This window comes from Alligator mississippiensis, chromosome 8 (assembly GCF_030867095.1).
Source record: "Alligator mississippiensis isolate rAllMis1 chromosome 8, rAllMis1, whole genome shotgun sequence".
NCBI lineage: Eukaryota > Metazoa > Chordata > Crocodylia > Alligatoridae > Alligator > Alligator mississippiensis.
In genome coordinates, this window is record NC_081831.1 from 52,574,865 (window position 1) to 52,586,865 (window position 12,001).

Below are 12,001 nucleotides of genomic sequence, written 5' to 3' on the forward strand. Positions count from 1 at the left end.
GCAGAAAGTTGTTGCTTGCAAGAGCATATGCATATTTTTGATTGGCTCCTGAGGCAGGAGAGGGGAGGGACTCAGCCAGGCTCAGAGAAGAGAAGCAGTCCCAGGACCACAGAGCTCTGGGAGGAATTACTCTGCAGTTTGCTGTGAAGTGAATCTGAACTTAGTGATGGGGAGAAGATAACCTGGTATCCTTTTTCTGTCTGTGAGGCAGAGGGACCCATGTGGAAGAAAAAGGGTGGTAAGGTTGACTTGCGTAGGAAGGCAGGGTGTTAATCTGGGAAGGCTCTAGGGAGAGTTAACTGAGAAACAGCCAGGGGCTGGGCAGGTGATAAACCCAGAGTTGTTTCAGTTATCAGCACAAGGGGCCATGTCTGGGAATTAGAGAAAGGTGCTTTTAGGGAAAGGGGACAGTGTATGTTTCTTTGCAGATACAACAGACAGCTGGAGCAGAGGAGAGCTTTCTGAAGCAGCAGCATCAGCCATGGTTATTGTGTTGGCAGTGTGAAGGAGACCTGATGTTTGTGCTAACCCTGTGTGCTCTTGCTGAAATTCACTGGAGTCCCAAGGTTTAAGCTGGAGAGTTTTACTAAGTGTGTCTTTGATTCAATTTGTAGAGAGTGTTTTAGTTCATTGATACCTGCCTTTGACAATTAGATTATTGATATCCTGTTCTGCTATTAACCTCATTTGTATGTTGACTTTTTTGTAAATAATAAACTGTGTAAATAGTTAGGCTGTATGTACTCCAGTGTGTGGGGGAAACACAAGAAAGCACTCCATGGAGAGGTGGCCCCAGCCATAGGGGCTGGGAGGTTGACCAAGGCTGTCTGATGACACCCCAGGACCCTGAATCTGGATATGGCCATGGGTAGCAGCATGGCAAGGATTACATGCATTCAAAAAATTTAAAAGATTCTATTCGCAAGAGCTTTATGGAATTTTCCCCCAATAAACTCTGCTGATTAATTTAAATTGAACTATTACATGTAAACAGATCCAATTTGTTCTATTCTGTCTGTAACCAGGCAGGATTTCAAGTTGAAGTTCATATCCTACTTAGATACTTTTTGAAACCACACTTCATGCTTCTTTGCATCATAAAGGCCTAAATATCTTTTGAGAATCTCATTGTTAGGGGTAAAAGTCTGGACACAGGTCAATGGAAATTATGCTTCAAAGTACCTAGCACTTTAGAAAATTTTACCCTTATGTTTCTAATTCATTGACAGACTTGTGGAAAAAAAAATCCTAAGAATCAAAGGAAATGCATCCTCTACATGTTGGATTTATCAACAGTTAAAACAGTATACAGTAGAACTAAACTGACAAATGTTCCTGGTGGAGATGTATCTTCCAGTGACAAAAAACTTTCTTGGTGTAGCTTAAATGAGTTCCTTGAACAGGAGAAGCTTTTGAATAAGGTTGTTCTGTCTACCTTGCTACTATGTACATATCAGATAGGGTTGTTATTTTGTGTGTGCGTGCGCGTGCGTGCTTGTCTTTACTGCTGCTAGTCATGCCAGCAAAACTTTTATGTGAAGAACAAGCCTTAGACTGCGGATTAACAGAAATGTATTTATCTTGACTGTAACCTGACAAGTCATGGGTGACAGATGCTGAAAAAATTGACAGCTTACTGCTGAAGGGACAGAAGCAAGTAAACTTCCTAAGATATTTAATCCTGCTAAATTAATAGACTGTAAATAAATAATGGTGTGCAGCTTTTACTGGTTACCTAATCTTATCATATTAGTCTAGCTGTAGATTTATTCTGTTTGCCTTAGGTTTTGCAGTTTTTATTTTCTCTCTCTCTTTATTAAACCTTGTTTTAGTTGGAATAAAGAATAGCAAGAGGACGGAATGAGCTTGTGGCTAAGGCACTAGAATGAGGTATAGGAGGATTAAATTCACTTCCTAGGTCTCCTATATATTTTTTGTGTCACTTTGAGTGACTATGACTCAGGTTTCTATTGTAAAATGGAGATGATAATACTGCTTTGTCTGATTTAGCTAATTAGATGGTAAACTATGCATATCATTGTCACAACCCAGTGATTTTGGTGCCTCGGCATGATGGAATTTTCCCGCCACATGAGAGCCTCTTGCACAGCAAAGGTTTTCTGTTGCAACAGAAAAACCCCGGTGCAAGAGAGTTCCCGCCATTCGAATGCAAATGTGTGTCCCGCTATTGGCCAGTTCTAAATTATTCCTACGTGGCGGCTAGTAATTGGCTTGCTAGCCGTTTAAAATTTCGTGCAACTTCCGCCCAAGTCGGAGAACTTTGAGCATGCTGCAGAGTGCTTCTAAAAGAGATCTGACTTGCGGCTGAGCTGATCGATAGACTGATCACCTATCGATTCTTCTCCCCGTCGCCGAGCGCAATCCTCAACATACCGTTTCCCTGCCGGCGTGATTTGTGGACGGATGAGCTGGCCTGAGCCCTGCCAGCTTGAACAACTAACATAGTTGTTCAAACTACCGGACCGTCTGCATCGCAGCTACAAGCGACGTAAGTAAAGTTTTGCAACCATTAAGTTTTGTCTGCCTCTCTATTCACCAGCCCGCCCAACGAACGAATAATTACTAAATCACCTCGAGTCGGCTCTGGCCGTCCGAGACAATCATATTTCCTTGCATATCACCCACAGATTTTTTTCCCCAAAATCAGCCTCCCATGTGAGTGTACCCCTAAATTAGGGTACATATCTTAAATGGGGAAGCTATTTTTTCTTTGCTAGACAGAAGCAGGGTAACATAGAAGCAAGCAGATACTGTGGGGCTGATTGCATGGTAAATTTAGGCAGCTTCTAGAGCTCTTAACCATTGGACTAGCTGCACATTAACACCTTTTTAAGTGGTTTGCAGCACTGATTTGGCTACAAGTTACACCACTCCAGGGCAGGATTATCTCCAATCCACTTCATTTTGTTCCTGTTCCATTACCATGTGGCCACTTCCCACAACAATTCCATCCAAGTTGAAGTTTCCCAATATCCCAGAATGCAGTAGCTCCTCCTGACTCAGGGTGAGAGGGGACAATGGAGCACAGTAAGGCCAGGCTCGTCCTCCAGGGACATCAGGCAGCGCGAACATCACAGTCCTGGAGTTCCCAGAAGCCATTGTGACTCCAGCATCTCCACACTGAGCGCAGGGCCACCAAGCTTAAGCCCTGCCAGCCCTGCCTCAGTGCAGAGCTGTCATAGCTCAGTGAGACCAGAAAGCCCCAGGGGAGCAGCTTGGTAATTGTAGAGCTGCAGTATCTCTGTGCTGAGAGCAGGGTTGGCAGGGTTAAACCCAACAGCCCTGCTCCCAGTGCAGAGCTGCTGTGCTGGTTTCAGTGAGAGCAGAGAGCCCCAGAGAAGCTGTTTCCCTGGTGCTTTCTTGTCTTGCTGCAGCTGATGTGGTGGTAGGCCCGCTCTGCCTGTTGAAATCATCAGGTGGGTCCTGCTTTTCATCCTGCCCCTGTTCATCAAGCCTCTAGTAGCAGGTCAAGGATAGTCAGAGCAAGTTTTTTGCTTTCCCATGTGACTTCTCCATTAAGCCGAACAACACTAACCTAATTAACAGATGCTTGGCTTACAGGGCCTTGTTAGACTTTATGCTGTAACTCATAACAGCTAAGAAGGCTGTCACTTCTCTGTGGCCCTGAAAGCAAAGTGGGCATAGTTCTGTTAATTGTCTCACAGCCCAAGCACTTTGAGCTGATTAGAGCAAGTAAGCTGCTGTTTGAAATCTGAAATATCTTTGAGGCTTATGATGTGGAAACAGTAGTTTTTCAGGAACTTAAATAAAGCACTATGCATAAGAAAGAAGTAACATTTTTGCTACAGCCCTTACATGCGTCTGGGGCCTACCTTTATCACTGTTCTGCATGCCAGGAAATACAAGAAGAAACATGCTGTCTTACATACTGCCTCACCCAAGCTATCTCCTGAGATGCACACTCCCTGGAGACTATTTCAGGGAAGATTTACTCTATTAAACACAGTCTTCCATAATTCTAGGGGGAAAAAAACAACCTTTTTTTTTTTTCCCCCCTACATTTTTTCTTTCAAAAACAAGATGCATTTCTAATTTGGGGGGTGTGATAAAATACAGTATATTCAGGGTGCAATGAAACTTATATTTACATCTATACAACTTATTTCTTTCTATCTGGTGTGCTACTGAGAAGCATACTGCATCCACCTTCTCCTGTTTCAGCCCTAACAAACCCAGAAACAAGGCGGTGAAACTTCTCTGAGAATGCTCAACACTGCTATTCTGAAGCACATTGAGGGGTGTTCAGATCAGTTGTGGGAAGACTGTCAGGGTGGCATCACAGTCATGTTTCCAAAAATGGTGCCTGGGGAGCAAGAGCAAGTGGGGAGGTATGTTTTTGAGTGGTATAGACATGCTCATTAGGTCTGCCAGGAACTACTGTAGTGCAATAATAAAAAATAATAATAGTAATGATCACATCTACTCAATCTGTCTGTGTTGCCAATGATGCAGTTTAATTGCCAATCTTGCAATATTTGCTGTATGCTGTGTGTCTTAATGATTCTGTTCCTGTAGGGATACAATTGTTCAAAATACTCCGATTTCTTTAAATACAAAAAATGTTGCTAGTCCTGATGGTTGCAGAGAAAAGCTTGAGAATGTGAACTCTTAAGTCTCAAAAATCAGGCAACAAATAGAAATAAGGATTCTTTTTAATTTGGACTTTTGGTGTTGGTTGGTCCACATGTTGGTGTATCAACTTTGAACAATGCTCGCAAAAGGATTTCTCTCCTTATGGAAGAAAGTAGCTCTTGAATATTCTTTGTTCTACAAAAGTAAAGACATTATCAGGAAACCAATACATCTATGACAGTGTTTTTTGGGGGGATGTTAGTTGTTTTTAATGGGTTCGTGGAATTTCAGGATATGCAGAATAAAAACAATCTTATAATAGCATAAACAGCACATAGCTGCCAAAAAAATATCAGCAAAACCTAGTGTGTTAAGCTATTGACTGAGGGTGAGGAGTGTGTGTATGGGGGGATCATTCTATTATTTTATTCCAGTAAAAGAGTATCCCATGCCATTAAATTACTACTTTGTGGTGAAACATTATAATAAAATCCTATCATTCCATTTCTTTATGCTTACATATTCTTTATTTTTTTCAAGTGTTTGTTCTAACATTAGACAAGGAAGAATATTTTGAAAATGGGGGTTACAGACCTCATTGTGGCACAGGAAATGAAGATTACAGGCATTTTTATGTAAAGACAATAGTAAGTTATGGGTGAAATCACAGAAAATCTTGAACATCTATCTAGGGTTTTGTTGCTGTGTTGTATTGTGCCATATTGTTTTGTTTTTTCTTTCTCTCTACCAGCTTCTTGGCAAAAAATTTAATCTTTAGCCTTAGAAGTATTTCATTGGAGCATTCTGAGACTTTGGCTGAGTGTTACACTAGTCCGCATCCATTCTTTGACCTTAGGACCTATCAGAGCATGCTCAGCAATTTGAAAAATGGGTCCTTAAAAGAAGGGTTGAGATTTTTCTGGAATGCACAGGAGACTGGTACAACAGTAACAGATTTACATATTGTATTTCATGCTCCCAAGCCTTTTCTTTGAAGTGCTCTAAAACTGACTCCTTCAGGGTTTGTTTATTTCACATATAAAAGGCGTGACTCATCTTCTATATTGAGCTTGAGAGAAAAGATCAGCTCTGTTATATGAAGCAAATACTGTATCATAAGTAAGCCAGCTGTGGAGTTCTTGAACTAATTGGAGTTGGACTAATACAGACTAATTGGAATTGGAATAATATAGACTATAATAAACCACTCGGCCCAGAAGAGCTGCTTAATTTGAATGTTCATTTGGCTATTAAAATATGACTCTTCTTTATTGCTCGATCACTTAAATAAGAAAGGTGTTGGGTAATTATGCCCAAATTTCAATAGCTTGGATGCTAATATAGACATGATATGACCTTAATCGTTCCCTTACTAGGAAACAAATGATAGTTTTTTATTGTAAGTTATTAGGCTGCAAACAGCTTATGTCATTGGGTAGCAGGGTCTATCACCCTATGTAGGAAGACTTGTTCTTCTGCTGACCCTCCCTGTTAAAACCGGATAGCAGATGCACATCCATCAGTATGACCGGTGTGTGGGTTTTTTGCTACAGTTAGACCAGAAACAGTAAAGTCCACAGGGAATCCTAGACCCAGCCAGGCTTAATGAAAAAAAAGTTAGTCTGATGTTCATGTTCAACTATATTTATAATAGTTACCAATAAAGACAAAAGGTAAATCCAGGGTATTTAAGCCCTATTTGGAGCAGAGTAGGAAAGTTATCTATTTTCACTTGGTTGAGAATCAGATAGTTTGTCTCTGAGGGAAAGGGAAAAGCTGCTGCAGCAATTCCAACAATAGTATTATCAGACCATGCTGTAATTTAGGAAGGCATGCCTGATCTAACAGAGAGTAGAAAGCCCAGACTAGTTCAAGAGAAATAGATGTAAGAGTTCCAGAAGTAACTATTGCAGACTTAGCCCTTACATGTGTATGTGGGAGATACAAGATAATCTAGATGTTTAGCTGGTTGCTTTTGAGTAAGCTGCATAGAGAGAAGGTATGGGGTACGCTTTTTACCCACTTTCTTAATGGGAGAGAAATATAAGAACACGGTAATGGGAAGCAAAACCAAAGAAGAAGTCATCTTGGACTACTTGAGATTTTCAAAGAAGTAGTACTTGAACGTTATAGATAGTGAGGTACTCTGCTCCCCTTCCCCCCAACTAGGAAATCTTAGTGCAAGGAAGAATGGATATTTTTTTTGATCAAGACCAAGGCTGAGGCATAATAGTCATAAAAATAAACATTACTTAGAATATCTTCCTGGCAGGCAGCAGAGTTGGATGCAACAGCATCACTTATATGTGCTGGCCAGGTTCAGCCAGCAAAAGAAAAACCTAATGTTAAACCACCAGACAGAACACCATGGTGATGTAGCAACCACATGGTAAGAGAAAGTTGAATTATTAGTTCACCTAACTCTATCTTTTTAGTTCAACATCTGACATCTTTTTCAATGAACCTTTTAGCAAAATGTGTACACTAACGCTTAGAAATATTTACTTTCTTAAAGTTCTTTCCAAATATTTGCTTGGAAATACATGTTTGTACACTTCATATTTAGACTATTGAGTCGTGTCTTCACGTGATAGACCATCATTTTGTTTTCTGTTGTACAGTGCCTAGCACAATGGGGGTTTTGTCCATGATTGTGGCTTCTAGGTACCATTAAAAACAAACAATAAATAACAGCAATAACTGAGATCATATTATTCTTCATAAAGTTATAGTGTTAAACATAGTTGGAGATTAAGTGGGAGGGCAATGCTCCAGCAAAACTTTGCATTTATGGGAGCTTAAGCGTTTCATATGTATTAATATGAATGGAATCTCCTCCCAACCTTTTTATTGAGCTTTTGAATTAATTAGAAAAATGCATTCCCTCCATACACGAAGTAGAGGTAGCTAATATTGTGCATGAAGGAAATAAATATTCATATAAATTCAGCTAGAAAAATCCATGTACCTTAGGCCCCTAGCACACATTTATTTAATAGCGCAGTGGATCTGATCCATGATTCCAACCTTTAGGCCTCCTGCCATGCTACATTTGCATGGCAAGAGGTGTGATTGTGGAATCAGAGATCAGATTCTAATTGTGCCATTACTACTCGCCAGTGCAGGGGGAGCGTGGGGCTCTCCCTATGCTAGCAAGTAGAGGAATGCCTGCAGGTCAAGCTGGGCCAACAACCTGGTGATTGTCAGCTGGGCCCTTGGGACTCTACTGGGGACTCAAACTTTTTCCAGTGCAGCCTGCAGCCAGAGCTAACAATCACCTGATTGTCAGTCCCAGCCTCAGTCCTGTTCATCCTGGTTGGGAAACCTCTGGGTCTAGTTTGAGACCGTGGCTATCTGAGGAGGGTGGACAATCAGCTGATTGACAAAATTCTGTGCCTGACAGCTCTGGGCAGGGTACTATGTGCAGGGGATGAGAGGCTCCTGGTGATGGTGGGGGCAGAGGGGGTGAGCAAAGGGCTTCCCTTGCTGGAGAGTTAAAACCCCGCTGGAAATCTCTAATCTGAAGACCCAACTGTGGGACATGGGGAGCAGAGAGCTCCCAGCTCCCTGGCTTTCCATATCCTATACTGCAACTGGGGAGCTCAGCTGCATGTCCACTTTTTAAAGGTCTAGGGTGAAACAAGCTTGAGATCAAGAAGAAATTTCTTGATGTCAGGCTCACAGCCTTGCCCCCTCTTGCCCCCTCATCTCCATCTAGGGATCAGACTGGGGTATTAGGTCCAGAACCTGGTGCTGCTGCTAGCTGATCACACTGGGGAATGGGTGTATCCGAGATCCTGGGGCTATCCCATTCTAGATGTGTGGACTATATACAGCATATCTTTTGTGACTCATTTGCTATATTATCATGCCATATTGGCTTTAATGTGAAGCCCAGTTACTATTTATGGCACAATTAGCAGCTTAATTGCATCTTAAATGTAACTTGTGCTGGGGCCCTTAGAGACAGGGGGATGTGGAACGTTACTAAACCATTTTTTAGCTGGCACTTATGAAAAATATTGCAATTATGGAATTCTTGGACCTTAAAATTATAAAACAGAGAAAGATACATTATTGTCACAGAGTGCCTTCCAGAGGGTGCTTGCTTGGGATAGCTGCAACCTTATCTGGTCTCTGAGAGTCCCCCTTGAAGGCAACCCAGGCTTGGCTTCTAGACCAAGGGAGGATCCCAAATTCCTTCTCACACCCAAATATATTAATCTGTTCCCCTTCTTATCTTTCCAACTCCCCAAAGCTTCTCCACTTGTATCAGTCCCTATTCTTCTGCCTCCAGACTTGCCAGACTATTTTTTTTTTCCAGGCCTGCTTTCCCTTGTGTCACATTTAACCCTTCTTGACACCTCTTGAGTGTTGGCTATCTCACCTTTGTTGATATGCAACAAAGCCATTCAAGACTGATGACCCTAAAAGTAAATCAGATCTAGTCTTGCTTGGCACTAAACCCCTCCTCTATGCACCACCTAATGAGGTAAACTGAGTCATACAATATTATAACAACATGAACACAGTTAACACAGAAACATCACAATAAAACCTGTAATCCAAATGATCATGGATATCTCACAACATATATTTTATTTCAGATAGAAAGGATATATCAATGTTTTCAACATCCAAATCCAGTTCTTTAGCTTCAAGGAATGTTATTGTTTATGACACTACGATTCTAAAAAAGTTCAGTATTTTACCATAGTTCAAACCAGAAGCAAGCAAGTAAGCAAACAAAAACCTAGAGGTACTTACTTTTTGGAGACTTGGTTTTCCTTGTGATTTCTTATTTGTGCTGGTCTAGAAACATCTAGTGTAAACCTTCATTTGGGGCAAAAAGAACACAAGCATACAACCTACCGGGGGTTGCTTATGGCAGCAAAAGGCATTTGGACACGGCATTAGAAAAAAATCCAAGATTTAGAGGAGGAAGTGAAGAAGCTGAAATGAATTTATGAACAGAAAAATCAAGCCCTGAGAGGCTCATCCTTAATGGATGCTGTGTAAGCAGCATTTGGCTAAGTTGGAAGATCAGGTGTCCAGGTTAGAAACAGTATCGAAGCAACACACACATTTTGTATGGGACTTACTACACAGCCAAAGTTAAGCATTTACTTGAATTGCTTAACTAGAGTTCTGAGTGAGGTGGAGGTTCACTAGGGTGTTTGCCTGGAAACTTTCTGTTACCTTCCTTCAATCTAAGCTTAGTGAGAGGAAGCAGGGAAAGGGGAACCTTTCAGGACCAAGGCGCAATGAACAAGCCAGCTAACAGGGGAGTTTGCTAGGCAAGGTCTGCTTGGAAAGAGAGACAGGGAGAGAGAGACAGCAGATTAAGAGATCCAGGAAAATGGCTGGAGGACATTGCAATGTCGGAGCCATTGCTACTGCCAGTTCTTCTTCTGCTTGCATCGGTGAGGTGTTTGTCTAGGCAGGACTGCTCACCATTGAGGCTTCAACCCAGGTCTTGGTTCATTGTTGTGGAGACTGCAGTTTCTAGGTGCCTTCCAGTGCCAACCAGATGGGGGAGTGCCTGTGCCTGCAATGTAAGTGTCTTCCTGCTGGTGTCCCTCAAGGAGAAGGCAAGAGAGCTACAGGAGGAGGTGATGAGGCTCTGAAGCATCATCCGCTGTGAAGACTTCATTGATCCAATGCTGGAGGAGATCTCTAGGACTGTGGAGGAAGGACTACCAAAGGCAGCACTAGAGAAGGATGAAGACATGGATTCCCAGGAAGATGGCAGCTGAAAGTCTGTGACCTCTGGTAGTAAGAAGTCTTCTTCTCCACTTGCAACAATTTGCCTGGTTGGGAGGATTAATACCACTGTCACCAAGAGGAAGCAACAGGTAGCAGTGGTTGGAGACTCCCTTCTGTGTGGGACAGAGGCATGCATCTGCTGGCCTGACCTGTTGTCTCAGGAGGTCTGCTGCTTGTCTGGAGCCCACATCTGAGATGTCGTGGAAGTTCTCCTTGATCCTTCCGATCAAGGGGAAGAGCCATAGCAGGAGTGGATGCACCCTGCAGATCAATGCACGGCTGCACAGATGATGTCAGCAGGGCTTTTGCTTCTTCAACCATGGGATGTTGTTTCAAAAAGAAGAATTGATAGGAAGAAATGGGATTCACCTAAGCATCTTTGCAGACAGGCTTGCTAATCTAGTGAGGAGGCTTTAAACTAGGTTCACCAGGGAATGGAGACGAAAGCCCTGATGTAAGTTGGGAAGTGGGTGACTGGGAGGAAGCACAAAAAACAGGTGACACCTTGTCATTCTTCCTTTCTTGCTTTCACTAGGCTTAGATCATTCCCAACCACCTTCTTAGCCACAGGCCCCTCTGCCAAGCACTTCCCTGTTTGGCTTCTATGGCTAGACTGCCTGAACAGCCTCTGGCCTTGTCTTATATCTCTCTGGCCCTGCCCTCATTCAGAAAGGACAGGCAGGGGAGAAGAGGAGGAGGAGGAATTACACTGTATGTAGAAGAGCTGTATGATTTCTCAGAGTTTCAGTATAAAACTGGACATAGGACTGTTGATAGACTCTGGGTTAAGATCAGAAGGAAGAGCAACAAGGGTGATGTCATAGTGGGTGTGAGCTATAAACCATCAAACCAGAAGGATGAAGTGGGTGAGGCTTCCTTCAAACAGCTAGCAGAAGTTTCCAGATCATAGGCCCTAGTTCTTATGGGGGACTTCAATCACCCTGACATCATCTGGGAGGGCAATACAGCAGTGCACAGACAATCCAGGAACTGTTTGAAGAGTATTGGAGACAACAAGAGCCGTGCTCTTCTTGAGTGCTGCTCACAACCAGAGACGGATTGGTAGGGAATATAGAATTGGATGGCAACTTGAACAGCACTGACCAAGATGATTGCATTCAGGATCCTGAGGAAAGGAAGGAAGGAGATCAGCAGAGTATGGACCCTGAACTTCAGAAAAAGCAGACTTTAACTCACTCAGGGAACTGATGAACTGGATCTCCTGGGAGGCCAGTTTGGGGGGAAAGGAAGCTCAGGAGAGCTGGTTGCATTTTAAAGAAATCTTATGAAGGGTGCTGGAACAAACCATCTCAGTGTACAGGAAGACTAGCAAGTATGGCAGACTTAACAGGGTACTCTTCAGTGAGCCAAAACACACACACACACAAAGAACCTTACAGGAAGTGAAACTTGGACAAACAGTCAGTCTCACTTCAGTCCCTGGAAAAATCATGAAGCAGATCCTCAAGTAATCAATTTCTAAGCACTTGGAGAAGGAGAAGGTGATTAAGAACAGTCAGCATGAAAGTACCAAGTCAAATCATGCCTGACCAACCTGATTGCATTTTATGATGAGATGACTGGCTCTGTGGATGCGGGAAGAGCAGTGGATATGATATAC